This window comes from Cebus imitator, unplaced genomic scaffold (assembly GCF_001604975.1).
Source record: "Cebus imitator isolate Cc_AM_T3 unplaced genomic scaffold, Cebus_imitator-1.0 Scaffold39, whole genome shotgun sequence".
Classification (NCBI taxonomy): Eukaryota; Metazoa; Chordata; class Mammalia; order Primates; family Cebidae; genus Cebus; species Cebus imitator.
This window is the reverse complement of record NW_016107354.1, coordinates 3,047,056-3,064,612: the sequence shown is the minus strand read 5'-3', so window position 1 is coordinate 3,064,612 and position 17,557 is coordinate 3,047,056.

The window sequence follows — 17,557 nt, the reverse complement described above, 5'->3', positions numbered from 1 at the left end:
TGCTCCAGTGTTAGGAGCTCAGGAAATAAACGTGTGATTTTCATACCAGTGTTCGTGGATGGAACATGGTTAAAGAGCAGTTTCGGGATTATGTCCCCAAGGTTGTACCCATGTTAAATCACCTTTCATTTATTTTGGAATAATGCAGATTAAAAACAGAATTAGTGTCCATCAGTAGAGGACTTCATTTTTAAAGATGGATTAAACATCATAAATACAATACTGAGTGAAAACAATGGATTATGGGAGGACATGTAACTATATGAAGCCATGTATGTGAATTTTAAAATAAAACTATACTATGTATTACAGAAGCAAACACAGATTGGAAAGTACAAAACCATGCCCAGAAATCATGCACATCAACTTTAGGATAGTTAGTTAGCTCTGAGAAAGAATGACTGGGGGCGAAGAAAAAGGGTGAGAGGGATGAGACCAGGAGCTTACCTGTATCTGAACTATTTGTTTTCTAAATCCAAAATAAGGAGATTCAAGACTGATATGTCAAAATGTTAACATCTATTAAATCTTGCTGTTAGGTGTATGGATATCTGCTATACATTCTGTATTTATCTACTTTTCTAATATTTCATAATTTAAAATTTTTAATTAAAAAAATAGCAACTCTATACAATGGAATACCACACAGCCATTTAAAAGATAGGGGAGTTCTATATAGGTTATCAGAGAAATATGTACAAGAGATATTTTATTACCAAAAAAACAGATTGCTATGTAGTAGGAGACTATGATCTATTTTTGTTTACACACACACACACACACACACACAATCTCTTTTGAATTCGTATACCTAAACCACTTCAATGGGCTCCACACTCCATATTTTATGCCTGAAATTTCCATTTGGATGTCACTCTAGCAATTCAAAACCTACTAGGTCCAAAACCAACTTCTTGATCCTCTCCTTCAGGTGTTCTCACATTCTGCTTCTACTCTTTCCCATCTCTGGATGTGCCACCGCCAGTGATCAAGTGAAAATTCCGGGAGCTGATGATGATTTCTCTCTTTCCCTCCAGCCTTGCCAGTTTTACTTGCCCAATCTCCAATCCATCCCATCTGCCCACATCCCTGCCACCCCTTGGTTATCCCCCCTTACTGAGAAGCCTGCAGAAGTTCTCTGGCCAGCTCTCCTGGCATTCACTGTTGCTCCGTATAATCCTTTCCCCACATAGCAGCCAGAGTCATCCTCTGAAGACATAAATTATTTCTAACTAAATCCCATTAATATTCCCATTGTTCTCAATTCCTTAGTCACAAGTCTGGACCTCTCACCTTTCCCAGCCTAATGTGGTAGAATCTATCTCCCGCTCCACTCCTGCGCTCCACTCTGGAACGCTTGCATTTCCCTAGGGACCTCACATGTCCCCTGCCCAGGGCCACGGTACATGCTGTTCCTCTTGCTTCAATGCTTGATTTGTTTTCTTTTATAATCATAAATAACCCATACTTTTAATTAAAATTTCCATATCAAAGGAAGATCCATCTATTTATCTATTTGTTTGACTTATCTAATACTTAATATTTTCGTTATTTAATTTAGCTAATACCCATTGTCTGCCAGCCACGTTGCTAGCTCTGTGTGAGATGTTATATTTCCCTTGCTCAGCTTTCACATCGCAAGCCCAGTTGCAATAAGCGTTATGTAAGGGCTCCCATTGTGATTATGGCTTTTAGCACAGGAATATCTATAGCTGAGCCTGTCTCTGGCATGATTCAACAGAAATGCAAACACACTTTCGTTTCTCAGAGAACAGAAAAGCTCTTTCCTACAAAGCTGTCCTTTCAGCGAGACAAAGCTAAACAGTCCCTATTGCAATCATTCTTTCTTTTATCATACACAACTACGAGTTCAAAAACCAAGTGAATTTCACCAGTTCCCACTGACCACTTGTTTTGAGATTGCTGCATCAATCCTATTTTAAACTGTCCCATGTTGTTAACTTTTCGTGTCTAGTGTATACCAGGTACTCACTGAAGAGCTTAGGGGTGAGAGCCCACTGTGATCAGTTTCTGGGATACACAGCCAGGTCCCCAATGCCCTGTGTACCCTGCCTGAGAGCTGGTTGTCTTGTTGGGCAGAGTTCAGATAAATGACTCATTTCAAAATCTTTGGGGCAAACATGTACGAGGAGAGTATGCATGAGTAAGACCTGAATTCTCTGGGCTGATGAAAGATATTAACTCAAGTCATTTCTTTTCTTTTTTTCTTTTTGGTTCCCTAAAAGACCTGAGCATACTAAAGAATATTCAGTGACTAGCTGACTAATCATGGGATGTATGGCTGTAGTTTAGCACTGTGTGCAAAAGCATAAGCTGGAAAGCCAGAGAAAGTTTGCTCAATATGCTCTTTCCTTCATGACCCGCCCTGTGCTTTCAGACAAACTCCTACTCATCCATCAACACCCACCTTAAGCATAACTTCTGGAAAAATGTCTCCAATGCAATCAATCTGAATAGGCAAATTTGTTTTTCTTGGTTTCCAGAGGATGCTAGTATACCCAGGTTAGCACTTGCCATAATGTCTTATAATTATTTGCCTACTTGTATGTCTCCCTGTTGAATAACTAGGTCCTCCAAGACCAGAATCATACTTTACCATGTTTAGCATGAGATCTGTCATATATAATAGTAGTCAAATATGAGTGCTCAGTAGCCAGTCAGACTTGGGTTTAAATCCTGACTTGGCCTTTTTTTTTTTTTTTTTGCCTACTTGATCATATGAACTTACTGAATCTCTACAAGCCTCAGTTTTCTTATCTAAAAGGGAACCACCTCTCAGAGTTGTTGAGAACATTGAATTTGGCATTGCACATAAATATTTGACATGGTAATGAGTTTATGTTGAAGAATTTTTAACTTTCATTTTTATTATTAACTTTATAAATGTTTGTTACACAGACTAATAAATGAACAACCCAAACTTTGGTGATGACCTTTCATGCCAACTGAAGACGGCATCATGAATGAAACGCAGTAGAAAATGTCACTGATATAATGTCCACTTTTTAACAAAAATACAGCTAAAAATATATGGATTTTAAATGGTCACTTTTGGAGGTTGCTTGTTAGAGTAAAATAGGCTAACTTTTCTAAACTGCTCCTTGAGTTATGGTAAAAAATGAAACTCATGCATTTAGTGCTGAAGGTCTTATAACGTGCGTTTCACAGTCTACCTGTTTGGGCAAGTGATTTTCTCTGGGAGGCTTGCATGAGACAGCTTAATTGGTGGTCATTAGAATAGATGCAACTGATTACACATTACCTAAAAGCATTTCAGATCTCTTTTTTTTTTTTTTTTTTCCACATTGTAATCATCTACTCTTATCCTTCCTTGGCAACTTTTCTGCTTACTCTTGAATGAAGTTTTAGAGAGAGACACATTTTTATAAAAATGTATAGCCTGTCATTCTGCCTCAGGCACTTCACCCTTTCCTTAGTTGCAATAATAATGGCACCAATTCTGGGAATGCCTACTGTGTGCTAGTTAGACAGGGTGCTCAGTGACAGACATGCCCGATCTCTCCTTTTCCCAGACCTCTAACATAGTCTCTCAACACAGCAGATTCTTTGGTCTATTATTTCATTGTTTATCACCATCTTTCCTTCACTCTCACCTCTTACCTTCTTGAAAGATAAGAGACCGAGGGTAAGGATCTCCATTTCGTTTTCCGATATAACCCAAGAAATTAAAACAATGCTAGGTACAAGCTCAGTCAATGTTTGTTGACTGCACTTCATACAACCCTGAAGTAGGAACTGTTATCTTCACTTTGAGGCCGAGAGACATAAAATAGACAGCCCAGCATCACACAGCTAGTAAGTAGCAGTTGCAGTCCTTGGCCCCAGGTGGGTGTGATTCTATATACTATCCTTTCTGCACTAGGGCATACCTTGTTGCAACAGAGTCCTTTTCTGGAATGTGTGCAGCCCATATTTGTGATGGCTTGAGACACGATTTGATATTGAGGATTTTGCAACACCAGGAGTGCATGAGATTGTGTTATCAATCTAGACAAAAAGGTAGGTCAGACTGCTGGTCACAAGGAAGAGGCTTGCAGCAAGGGTTGTTCAGTCACAAAACACTGCTCTGTGCTTAAATAGAATTTTCTGGTCTTCTGAGAGCCCCATTTTTTCTTTGTGCCACAAGTTAATATGATTTCCCCTTGCCTCTTACAGACCTCCCAAACTTTCTTTAGAGATTTGTAGTGTCTGGGGAGAGATTCCAGTTTTTATGCTGTTGTTGTTTTGTTTTGTTTTTGAGAAAGGTGCTCTATAAATTCCAGGTGTTGCCGGGCGCGGTGGCTCAAGCCTGTAATCCCAGCACTTTGGGAGGCCGAGGCGGGTGGATCACGAGGTCAAGAGATCAAGACCATCCTGGTCAACATGGTGAAACCCCGTCTGTACTAAAACTACAAAAAATTAGCTGGGCATGGTGGCACGTGCCTGTAATCCCAGCTACTTAGGAGGCTGAGGCAGGAGAATTGCCTGAACCCAGGAGGCGGAGGTTGCAGTGAGCCGAGATCGCGCCGTTGCACTCCAGCCTGGGTAACAAGAGCGAAACTCCGTCTCAAAAAAAAAAAAAAAAAAAAATTCCAGGTGTTATTAAGTATATTGTTATTATTAATTGTATTATAATGATCTTGTATTTCTATTCATTCCTTTTAATATCAAGTCTTGGTTCCTGAACCACCCACTCCTCTTTAAAACTCAAGCTTATTTCATTTCCAGCTCATTTCTTCAGTGTGCTGAAAGTAAAGAGAATATTTGCTGAGTTCCACATTGTTAATCCGGATGTGGATTTTGGCCAAATCAAGAAAGCATGACCTGTCACGGGAGGTTTGCTACCATCTCCTCTTCTCATCATGGACATTCCTATACAAGCTCTCCCAATTCCACGGCTTCAGCCACTGTGTACCTGCCGATGAGTCCCCAGTCAGCATCATATTCCCCCTTGGCTTTCCAGATTCCAAACTTATTTTTGCAGCTGTCCTCTGCACTCCTCCGCCAAAGTGGATATCTGAAAAGCATCTTACATCCAGCATGTGCAAAGCCCAACTGCAGCAAAACATCCCTCTGAATTCTTTGTCTAAATGAACAGTACCTGTCGTCTTTTACTCCTCCTCAATTCTCATTTTCTTACCTCCCACATATAGGCATAAAATTCCATTCATTACAAATCAGAAATGCTGCTCACACCTGTTTCTTGCTCTCCATATCTACAAACACTGTTTGTAATTCTAGTTATGGCCCCAATTCATTGTTTACTTTCTTCCAGGTCTTTCTGCTCATGGTCTCTTCCCTCCACGCATGGCCAACACAGGACAGATCTGATGATGTCACACACATCTTCAACTCTAGGATCGTCAGCTTTGGCCCCAGCCACACTTACATCACCACCTGTTCCAAGCAAACTCTATGCTTCAGACTCTCCATCCTCCCCTAAAATGCAGTGGTCTTCATTTCTTCACGCCTTTGCACACTCTTCCCCTTGTCAGGAGTGCCTTCCCTCCTCTTTGCTGCCCAGCAGACTCCATGTGTCTTTTAGGTCCCATCCCTTCTCCTTTTCCAAATCCCTCCAGGCGAAGTGAGTATAGCATCCTCTATGGTTCTACATCCCCATAAATGCCTTCTCAAAACACTTCTTAATAATAGCAGTCATATAGCACATTATGCAACAGGCATTTTTCTGATCACTTTGCATACTCACCTAATCCTTGCAACAAACCAAGGAGTAATTATTGTTTTATCCTCATGTATGAATCAAGAGGCTGGGACCAGAGTTAAATCACGTGTCCAAGGTCACCCAGCTAGGAAGTGGAATTGCCCATTCAGACTGACGCAGTCTGCACTAGAATCCACCCGCTTGCCTGCTACCCTTCTGTCTCTCACTATACAGTCTTGCATATGTCTATCTAGACTGCAGGCGTTTGGTTTCCCTAACTCTAAGGCCTGGATAATTATTATTAATGGTTATTTTTTAGGATTTGGGTGAGCACTGACAAAACTATCAAAGTAGATGTAGACATAGGTAATAAAATGCTGACTGAATATTAGCTATCGTTATTATTGGCACCCTCTTGACTATAATCCATTCTTCCAGACCATCCTCCACTCTGCCACTGGTTGGTACTCTAGAACACAGATGAAATAATAGAATTATGATACCTAAAATCCTTCAATGACTCTGTGTTGTCTGAAGGACACTATCCGAACTCTTTAGCTAGAAATATGGGCTTTTCATAACCTGGGCAAGCTGCCCCCCGCAGTGTTTTCTCTGCTGTTTCCCTGAAGGGAACTTACACTCAACCATAAAAAACACTCGTAGTTTTCTGAACACACCCATGACCTGTTTCCTCCCATGTCCTTTCCTGGTCTGTTCCCTGAGTCCAGCCTTCCTTTTCTCTTTACCTATTCAGTGAACATCTGCTTAGCCATTAAGGCTCTGTTTCATGACACCCCCTCTGTAAAAACCACCCTGATTCCTTCGGCAGAGTTAGGCCCACTTACTTTATGCTACCATTGCCCTTGGACAGCTTTCTAACATTCCACTAAAAAGGAAGCATCACTAATTCAGTTCAATTTAATTAAGTTTTGTAACAGGTGTCAGCTGGGCCTACATACTTCATGGGTCTATGAGTTCCCTAGGGCTGCTGTAACAAAGCACCGCAAATTAGGTGGATTACAACAACAGAAATGTATCGTCTCACAGTTCTGGAGGCCAGGTGTTGCCGGGCCATGCTCTGGCAGCTCAAGGGGAGATCCCGCCTTGCCTCTCCCAGCATTTGGTGTTTGCTGGCAGTTCCTGATGTTCCTTGGCTATGCAGACGCCACTCCTGTCACACAGTTGTCCTCTCTCTGTGTACCTTCACATCATCTCCCCTCTGTGCCTATCTCTCATATATATATATATATATGAGAGAGAGAGAGAGAGACTCACTCTGTTGCCCAGGCTGAAGTACAGTGGTGCGATTTCGGCTCACTGCAACCTCTGCCTCCTGGGTTCAAGTGATTCTACCGCCTCTGCCTCCCGAGTAGCTGGAATTACAGGCACCCCCCATTATGCCTGGTTAATTTTTGTATTTTTGTAAAGACAGATTTTCCCCATGTTGGCCAGGCTGGTCTTGAACTCCTGACCTCAAGTGATCCAGCCACCTCAGCTTCCCAAAGTGCTGTGATTACTGGCATGAGCAACTCCACCTGGTCTCCAAATTTCCCTTTTTAAAAAAAATTTATTCTTCTATCCTCACAATTTGTTCCTAAAAATTTCCCCTTTTGCAAGAACATCAGTTACATTGGGTTAGGGCTCATCCCAATGACTTTATTTTAACGTAACTACCTCTGTAAAGATCCTATTCCCAAATACGGTCACATTTCTGAAGTACTGAAGATTATGAATTCAACATTTATTTGCAGGAACCGGGGGACACAATTCAAGCCATAAAAATGGGAAACGATGTCTGCTTGTCCATAACCATTCACTTCAGACCCTCCGGCAGTCAGGGGTCTCCCGCAGAATCTCTGTGATGGCCACGGCCAGCACCAACCTGTTTCTCTGCATTTCCTCTCCTGTCTTCAAATGGGCTGCTCCAGCCTGACATACAGCCCCATTACCGCATGTCTTCAATATTTTCAGCACTTCATCTAATAAGATCAGGAATTTCATGCATTTAGTAACTTAAGATGGAGAACTGGTTCCAGGGAGCGATCTCATCAGGTAGCTGCCATCTTTCTCTCCCCACCTCTTTTCAAGAAGCCTGCCCAGTTTCCAACCCAGGATCCTCCAAGAGGCCCTCTTTATTTCCTCCAGCTCCTTGGAAGCTGTATTCCAGTTCTCACCCCCCATTCCCACTCAGACTGCTCCCCTCACAGAGACCACCCCTGTCAGACCACCCTAACCTCCTCAGCCACCTCCTCCTGCCCACAGCTCAGCAAATTAACATTTTCTCCACTTATTGCATTTCTGTGCATTGTTTATACAATGGCATTAAGCTAGATGCTGATGATATGATGCAGAGCAAGACACACACACACACACACACACACACTATATATATATATATAGACATATATATATTCCCTGTCAACATGACATATACAGCCTGGTGGGAAGGCAGATGTGAAATGCGTGGTTGCAAGTATGATTAGTGTGACGACAGAAAGTGTACAGAAGAAATGTGCTGGGCATGCATAACAATAACAAGTGCTGCAACTTTTTAATGAGGTTGTATTGAATGCCAGGCACCATTCTAGGTCATAAGAAATCACTATTCTCATGGAGCTTACATTCTAATGGGCAAGACAGACCAATAAAAATGTTAGATGGTGGTAAGTGCTACCAAAAAGAAAAAAATCAGGATAAAGGAGCAAAGCAATGTGGTGACTATATTGGTTGGGATTAGGTTTAATTGCACAGGACAGGAACACAAATAAAGGTGGCATAATATAAAGTTTGTTTCTCTGACATGGAGAAATCCAAAGGTAGATGGTCCAGGAATTTTAGAGTAGTGTTAAGATCGTCAGCCCCCCCTTTATATTTCTTCTCTGTCATTCTTAATGTGTCTTGCATTAGCAAGATTGCCTCATGATTCAAGGTGGTTGCAAGAGCTCCAGGCATCACATCTGAGGCCCAGAAATGAAAAGGGAGAAAATGAGTGTGGGCAAATAGTGGGCATCTCTCAGCTGAGTCATCTCTTTTTAAGGCACTTTGCCAGAAACATCACCCAACTTCTTGCATTTCAGTGACAGGGGAGACTGAGAAATGAAATTCATCAACTATATAGAACACTACCCAAAATATACCATATAAGGTGTATTTTTAAACAGAATGGAAATAACTGAGAGAATCTCTTTGGAGGACATTCCTCTTAGAGTAGAGACATGTAAGGTGGCAGAAGCACTTAGGAGCCAATATTTATTGGCTCTCAGTTATTTCCATTCTGCCTTCCTCACCAGAGTTTATTTATAAGGAAGAAGGAACAAGGTATTGGATAGTCAACTTGTCATATCTGCTGGGCCTCATGGAAGACTTTCCAGAGAAAGAGAGGCTTAGGCCGATGCTGAAAGATGGTTGAGAGTGTCAATGCTAAGAGGAGGGTGAAGGAAACAGCTCTGTTGCAGGTCGAACTGCAGCTCTGATGCTTCAGAGGGCTGGGACCAAGTTCATCTTTGTCCTTCAGTGCCTAGCTCATAAGCCGGCACAGCACTCATCTCAAGAAATACTTGTTTACTAAATATTGGTCCCTGATGAGTGCTTCTGCCACCTTGCGCATGTCTCTACTCTAGGAGGAATGTCTCCCAAAGAGATTCTCTGTAATTTCCATTCTGCATACAGCAAAGCAAATAACTCTTGAGGGAAAATCATCTGGTGCCCAGATACAGACAGGCCATGCACTTAGGTATCCAAAAGTCAAAATACAGAACATGTATTGCAGAAAAAGCTGATCACAACATCTGTATGAATCAAGAACACTGTTTCACAGACTAAGGAAGAGTGTCCTTTGTTGTTTATAGCCGCAGAAGCTGCTGAGGTGGGGGTTAAGGCAAGGAAATGAGAAGAAACCTGCCCAGCCCTTCCTGTTGATGAGATTCCAATGGAGCCTGGCTTTCACATCTAGTGGTTACTGAGCCAAGTCTGGGACCTCTGGCGCAGAGCCAGCCGCCACTCTGCTGGCAGGCCTGGGACGTTTGCATGGGTAGCACAGGGGAGGGATTAGATGAATGTGTGCCTTGCTTAGAGCCTGGCGTGTGGTAAATGTTCAGTAAATACTGGTTCCCTGAATGGCTGGGGCACTTGAGAAGGGGTTTACAGAGGAGTGATGTTTGAATTGAGCATAAAGAATAAGTAGGGGTCCTTGCAAGGGAGGGAAGAAGAGAGAGATTTCAGATGGGAGTAGCACTGTGTGCAAAGGGAGAGAGGTATGGACAGCACAGAATGTTCAGGAAACCTCAAGTGGTTCAGTGGGTCTGGGGAAGGGTGGAGTGGGAGGTGAGGCTGTTAAGACATATTGTGCAGGACAGGGCTCAGATGTTTGGGCCTTGTCCAGTGGGTAATAGAGGGTTCTGATGAATGCTGATCAGGGGAGGAACATGTTCAGAGTTACAGGGTCATTGCCCCTCTTCTCCTTAGCCACCACCCCGATGCAAACTTCCCCCAGAGTCACGGTCCTGCTGCCATTGACTCACCTCCCTCTGCTCCCTCACCCCAGACCTTTTCCTCTCTCTATTCCAATTCCAGGCATGACCATGGGTCCTTTGGGTCTCTGACACCTTTGGCTTCCAGCTTGGGTGACCATCACCTTCAGCAGTTCTCTTCATCCACCCACTCCCAGGGCCACATCACAGACCGTCTCCACCTTGAGAAACTCAAACCCTAGTTGTTCCCTTCCTCTGTAATTGACTGAGCAGCCAGAGGGGTCCAATCACATCATTCCCCTGCTTAAATTTGTTCCTTGATAATCAGGATATCATAAATACAATCCAGACTCCTTCCTGTGGCCTCCTGGGCTCTGCATGTTCTGGCTCCACCTACTTCTTCAGCCTCATCTCGGATCTCCCTCCCCCTTGCCTGCCATTCTTCCTTGGACCTTCATCCTTTTACGACTAGAGTCATATCTTTACCCCATAGTACCAATCCTCTCAGATGAGTTCTAATTCCTTGCTGTCTCCACCTTCCCACTTCCCACTTGCTCCTCAAGCCACTGAATGTGACTTTGGTTTCCACCAATCTACTTGCACTACCCTCTTCAAGGTGATATTCATACATTGCCAAATGTGATGAGGTCAGGTGGCCACCTGGTCTTGAAACACTCCCTCAAAGGTAATTTTCACAATGTTACCTTTTCCTTCTTTTCCTGCTTCTCTGTTCTTTTTTAGTCTTTGTGTATTCCTCTCCTTTTACCTACTGTTTAAATGTCAGTCTTCTCCAGAGCCCCATCTTTAGTCTTCTTCTCTTCCCACTCTGCACTCTTTGAGCAGCCAAATCCCTGTCCACAGCTGCCCTGTCCTGTCCTCAGATGACATCTACACACACCTCAACTCAACATCTTCCAAAGTGACTTCACTGTCTCTTGCCCTGATTGCTCACCAAGACCTATTCCACACCATTCAAGGAGAGCCCCCACCTGTATCTTTCTCTGTGCCTAAGCTGGAAGACTGAGATTCCTTTTAGGCTACTCTTCTTTCACCCTGTACCAATGATTCATCACCACATGTGAATGAGGATAGCTCCTGAACAGCTTAGATATGTCTGTTTTCCCCCATGCCCAGGTTCAGGTCCTTTCAACTCTCTTCTAAAAGGGACCACCTGATTCCTGGGTTCTCTGCTTTTTTGCTTTTCTCATCTTCGCTTGACTATGGAGGACCATGTCGTAGTAAATTTGATGTCTGTGGGCCTGCCAGAGTGTCTGGCACCTAGTGTACCTGTAGTAGATGTTCGTGACTCTATGAGTGAAAGACTGGACAAAGGGGACGAGGCACTCGGCACTGCCCCGTTCAAAATAATGTGTTTGCAACACTAAAATTTGCAAATCTCAGTTGCCACAGCAACTGTTTGAAGCACTCATTATTCTTAACCCCTCTGGTTAAATAATTTGACTAAGGTCATAGAGGTTGTAAGTGGAAAAGCCTGGATTTGAACTACTGGGGTCAAACCTTAAACTTTCCACCAAATCACAGAGCTTTTTCCAGCAGTTGCTATTTTTAGGTCCTACTAAAAAGTTGATGTTAGCCACATTGATCTTCTACTCTACTGAGCAGTATTGTCTTTAAATGACACTTTTCCCCTCAAGAAATCAACTGCATTCCTTTCCTCAAAACACAAAGGCTGTCTTCATTGTTGCTTTTCCAAAGAGTGTGTGGTCCTGTGCTACCTAGGTTAAGGCATCTGTCCTGGTATGTACGTTTCAAAAACTGCCTCTGGCAACCAAAGGCAGGAAGATTTATATCTCCTCTGTGGCTTGAGATATCCACCTTCTTGATGACTCTAACAGCTGGTTATCTCTTATAAATATTAAAATAGATAAAGTATCACCCAAAGAGAATTTGCATTCCTGCACTATCTTCCCCCAAACCTGCTCTTCCTCCTGTATTCCTTATCTCAGTGAACCGCCACTGGTTTCTGAAGTCAGAAACCCAGTCATCATCTGAGTCCACCCTCCTCCCTCTGTACATCCAATCCAAGGCCAAGCTGAGTCTATCCCTCCCCTGCGGCATCCCATGAGCCTGTTCTCATCTCTCCATCCCAACCACTTTTGCCTTCATTCAGACCCCTACCTGGGTCTTACCTGCATCAAGAATCGGCCGCCTGACACCTGTCTTCACTTTCATTTTGCACAAAACAAGCCATCGTACACACTGTTGCCCAAGTCATGCAGGCAGGCAAATTGGCTCATCTTAAAGTTTCTGCCATTAAGTTTTCAATGTCTTCTTGTTTGTCTCAAGATAAAGCCCCGAGTCTTCATCATGTCACATTGGTGGGGGCTGGCTCCAGCCAAGCTCTCCAGGCTCCCCTCCCCACACTATCCACCTCTCAGTTTGGCTTATATCATTTCCTCTTCTGCCCTTTTTCACTTTCTGGTTTTCCTATGTAGATTGCCACCCCCTCCCTCATTTCATTGGCAAACTCCGGCTGGTTTTTCAAGTCTCAATTTAGCCATCATCTGCTCCCACCGTCCCTGGCCTCCACAATTTGGGTGAGAGGCCCCATTGGTTTCCCCAGGAGAGCCACAGCGCTTACCCATACTGTACTGTGATGTTCACTCAGAGAGCTCTGTGAGGAATCTGGTTCATCTCTCTGCCTCTAAGTCTTCAGCCAGTGGCTTCCTGACCTTTTTGAATAAATGAATCCCTGCCCTCATCTCTCCAATTTTCCACCCCACCCCACTAGTAGGGAGACATAACATGGAGCCATCATACATCAGTGTTATAAGAACCATAATGGAAGCAAGAAGAAGCTTCGGGTGTCTCAATGGACATTGTGGCAGAAATATGCCTAGGATGTTATTATAAGCAAACAGAAAGGGCACTCAAACTTCCAACCTTGAAGAGCAGTTTAAGAATAATTCAAAACTCCACACCAGTGGTCCCTATTTTCTTACTGTATAAAGACCTTTTCAAATATCAAATAGGTTAGAGCCTAGACACCCCTCACCCCACGTCATGGTAGTTGATGCAGAAAATCCTAAAATCTTCCAACTTCAGTAAGGATTTCAACTCATCACAATGCCATCTACAAAAATTTCACAAATTAGCAGTACATGAACGTGAAGGATGGTTTATGATGCTTGGATTGGCTGGCATGGGTATGGATTTGTAAGCCCCCTAGGAAATCTCCACAGCCCCTGGAGGAGCCAGCGGTTTAAACCAACTGATGCTAAAGTCATCTAGGCCCTCTATGCTCTTCAGGTGCTCTTTCTTCCCAGATCTGGACCAACTCAGAAAACTCACTGACGTGGAAGACCTGGTTGAAAAAAATGAATAACTGGTAGCGTCTTTATTACAAAGTAGGCTACTCAGGCATTAAGAGATTTGTTCAGAATGATACAAGTTTGTATTTTAACACACAGTGAGCAGATCTAATACATTCCCTTAGGCAGCTAATTGTGGACTCACTCTACTGTAAAGCCTGCTTAGCTGTCACACAATGAGCTGCAATGACTGCGTTTCCCAGACAGCATGGGTCATGTCACCGAAGCCTCCTCACAGCATGGCAGGTGGATTGTTGTGGGGTCCGTGGAAGGCTGCTCCACTGAGTTCAAGTGTGCTCTGCACCCTCACAAACTTGGGGCCTGCTTTCAGCAGCCACATTCAGCCAGGACACAGGAAACAAGCTTCTGCAGTACTTTGCTCATACCTTACTTATGACATCTTATTTATTCTTCCTCTCTTTTTTTAAGTTACTTAAGTTATATGTACTTATTTTAAAAATCAAACAAAACCAAAGTTTATAAAATAAAAAAGAGAAGTTTCCTACATCATTCCCCAGTCTCATTTCCCGAAGATAACCACAGATAATAATATAACAGTGCTTTGTTCTATTCTGTTTATTAAAAAGAAAAAACTTAAACCATACTATATACATTGTTCTACAGCTTGACTTTCCTTTTCTTTTTCTTTTACTCTTTTTCACTTTTTATTACAGAAATTGCCAAACCAATAAATAAATCCAGAGAAGAGCATAATGAATCCCATGTACCCATTACCAAGTTTCAACAAATAGCAACAGTTTTCTAATTTTATTAACATTTATTCTTCCCCCACTACCTCCAATATTTTCCTAAAACATCCCAGTAAATCTCAGCTATCATCTTATTTCACCATAGTACTTTATTATGTATTTCTAACAGGTAAAATCTTTTCAAAATGTGAAGATTTTACCAATATCGTATCTAAAAATAACAATGTTTTATAATATTCTGTTCTTTCTTTTCTTTGTCCTTAAAACGTGGGGTTTTTCTCATACCTTAGGTTTGTTTGAATTAATATGGAAAAAAAATCCATACTGATTGATAAGTCTCTTAAGTCTCTTTTTATCTATAATGGTTACAATAGTTACATCTATAGTTACATCTCCCTCCTTTCTTTTAGACAATTGATTTACTAAAGAAATGAGGATGATCCTTGGATTTCAATCTTGTCAGCTAATACATCCACTATAAATTTTTCTTGACATTAACTCACTTTAGCATCCGTCAGGGATCAACTTTTTAGGAGTTGCATAAGGGTACTTTTCTAATTCAATTATTTCTCGTATTGGTTAGCTAAAACCCTTTTGTAAAGAACTTTCCTTCATCAACTGTTTGATGACTTAGAAACACAGTGGATACAGAAAAGACAGAATAAATGTTCTCTTTCTTACTGATTTCTAGAAAAACAACTTGGTATTCTAGCAACTTCTAAAGTTGGATAATGAGTTAATTTCTTTTTTTGTAGTATCATTGTGAATCTCAAGATTTTTGTATTTTTGACAAGTCCATTAGTTTTATTCTCATTGAAACTCAAACTTTTTGCATTTTTAGCCATCAGGAGCCCTGTAGGTTGGCCCTGAGTTCTTTAGACGTAACCACAAAGTTTTTAACCATTTTCTTGCTTTTTAGTATGTATGACGTAGTAAGCTCATTTTACTCATGTCCTGCCCTGGATTTGAAATCAGCTATTATTTTAAAGGGCCCTTACCCTACTAATGAAAAAGAATATTTCAGTGCCACAGCATAGGTGCTAAGGTGCTCATGACTAGTTGGTGGTCATTGATTCAAGAACTTAACAGTGGTCACAGCTAAAAATTATGTGAATTTTATAGATATAAAAATAAGTAATGAGTTTATACTCTTTCTACTTACTTGCTTTTTTTATTTAACAACATATCATAGGTGTTCTACATCAGGAATGCAGATCCACATTATTTTAATAGCTATATAACATAAAATAATATTATTATTACAGCTTATATAACTGATCTTCTATTGAGGTGATTTATTATTATTATTATTATATTTTAAGTTCTGAGATACATGTGCAGAATGTGCAGGTTTGTTATATAGGTATACACGTGCCATGGTGGTTGGATGCATCCATCACCCTGTTATCTACATTAGGTATTTCTCCTAATGCTACCCCTCCCCTAACCCTCCAACCCTCAATAGGCACCCATATGTGATGTTACCCTCCCTGTGTCCATGTGTTCTCATTGTTCAGCTCCCACTTATGAGTGAGAACATGTGATGTTTAGCTTTCTGTTCTTGTGTCAGTTTGCTGAGAATGATGGTTTCCAGCTTCATCCATGCCCCTGCAAAGGACAGGAACTCATTCTTTTTTATGGCTGCATAGTATTCCATGGTATATATGTACCACATTTTCTTTATCTAGTATATCATTGATCAGCATTTGGGTTGGTTCCAAGTCTTTGCTATTGTGAACAGCGCTGCAATAAACATAAATGTGTATGTGTCTTTATACTAGAATGATTTATAATCCTTTGGGTATATACCCAATAATGGGATTGCTGGGTCAAATGGTATTTCTGGTTTTATATCCTTGAGAAATTATTATCAACATTGCTGTAATGAAGATTATGAACTTACATCTTTGACTGTTTGTGTAAATATTCTGTAGATTTCTAAAAGAACTGTGACCTACAAAGTATAAATCTAGTACATTGAATCCATTTAAAATCCTAATATTGATATCCTAGAGAGTATTTTAAATGATGGAATGCTATCTGTTTTACTCATCTCCGCTTTTGCAGGCCCAGACCTTAGGCCTGGTGCTTAGCAGTCAGTGATATTTGTGTACTGACTTGGATTGAAAAGCCAAGGCTCACAAAAGCAGATGTAAAAAAGAAGAGTTTAGGTTGACCCCTCTGCAACAACTCCAAAGAAGCTTTTGGAAAGTTCTATGCTTCTGGTCCAAGGAGGATGAGAAATACATGAAGCAGGTCTAAAGCCAACTCACAGACTATAGCCAAGTTCAGCTGAAATTAACCTGGATTAACTAGCCCAAGCTGCCTCACACAGATGGATGTGTGAGAATAAATTATTATTTTAAGACACACTGAATTTTGGGGTGATTTGTTATACTGCATTATTATGTTATTCTTTAATACAATGATACAGCATCCTAAAGATACCAATTCTGCTCAAGATAATGTATACATTTAATTCAATCCCAGTAAAATAGGCAGAGAAAGGTTATTAGTTAAATAAGATTTTCTAGAACTAAAATTGTAGATGATACCAAAATGAAAAGAGAGAGAGAGAGAGACCAGAGAAGTAAGTGTAGTGTGTTAAGGGTCTTGTCTTGCCTGGAGGCAAAAACAGATTCGATAAGTATATAGATTGGTCAGGAAAAATCAGTGTAAGTATGGCTCTTCATAAGTTTGAAGAAACAAGAGGAAAATTAAATGTACAACTTTCAAGTCAGGCAAAGAAAATTCTGTGCATCTTATAAAAGAGGGAACAAAGAAGAAAACAATCTTGACAAGTGATGTCAGTATGGCAGAGTGAGGACCTCCAAAAAGCCACTTAGCAATAAAAGCCATAAGAATACAGGCCAAAAATGGTCAAAAGCAACTTTTCCCAGTTTTTACAAATTAACAAAAGGCTTACAAGGATCCAAAGAGTATTTAATAAGGAAAAATGACAGAATCTTAGTAAGAACAACATGCTTTCTAGTGTTTTAACTTGCCCTCTTCCCATCCCCACCCCAGCTCCACAGTAGCCTTGAAAATCAACAACCCCACAATCACAGTGAAAATCAGCAACCCTATAATCACCATGAAAACCACAGTCTCACAACCTCAGTGAAAACCAGCAGCTCAGAAACACTGGAAGGGAGAGAATGGGTTAGGAGCTGGCTAAAATACCATTCTGAGATCTGCCAATATTTGACCTGTCTGGCAGTTCCCTGGCTAGTATTTATTTGACCTGACTCAGATCTCACACAATGCAAACAGCTTTTTCCTTGGGGACATTTGTCAAAAACAACTACAGACAATTTTCTCACATTACAACTGTTTCAAGCAGTGATTGCAGTTGGGAAAACT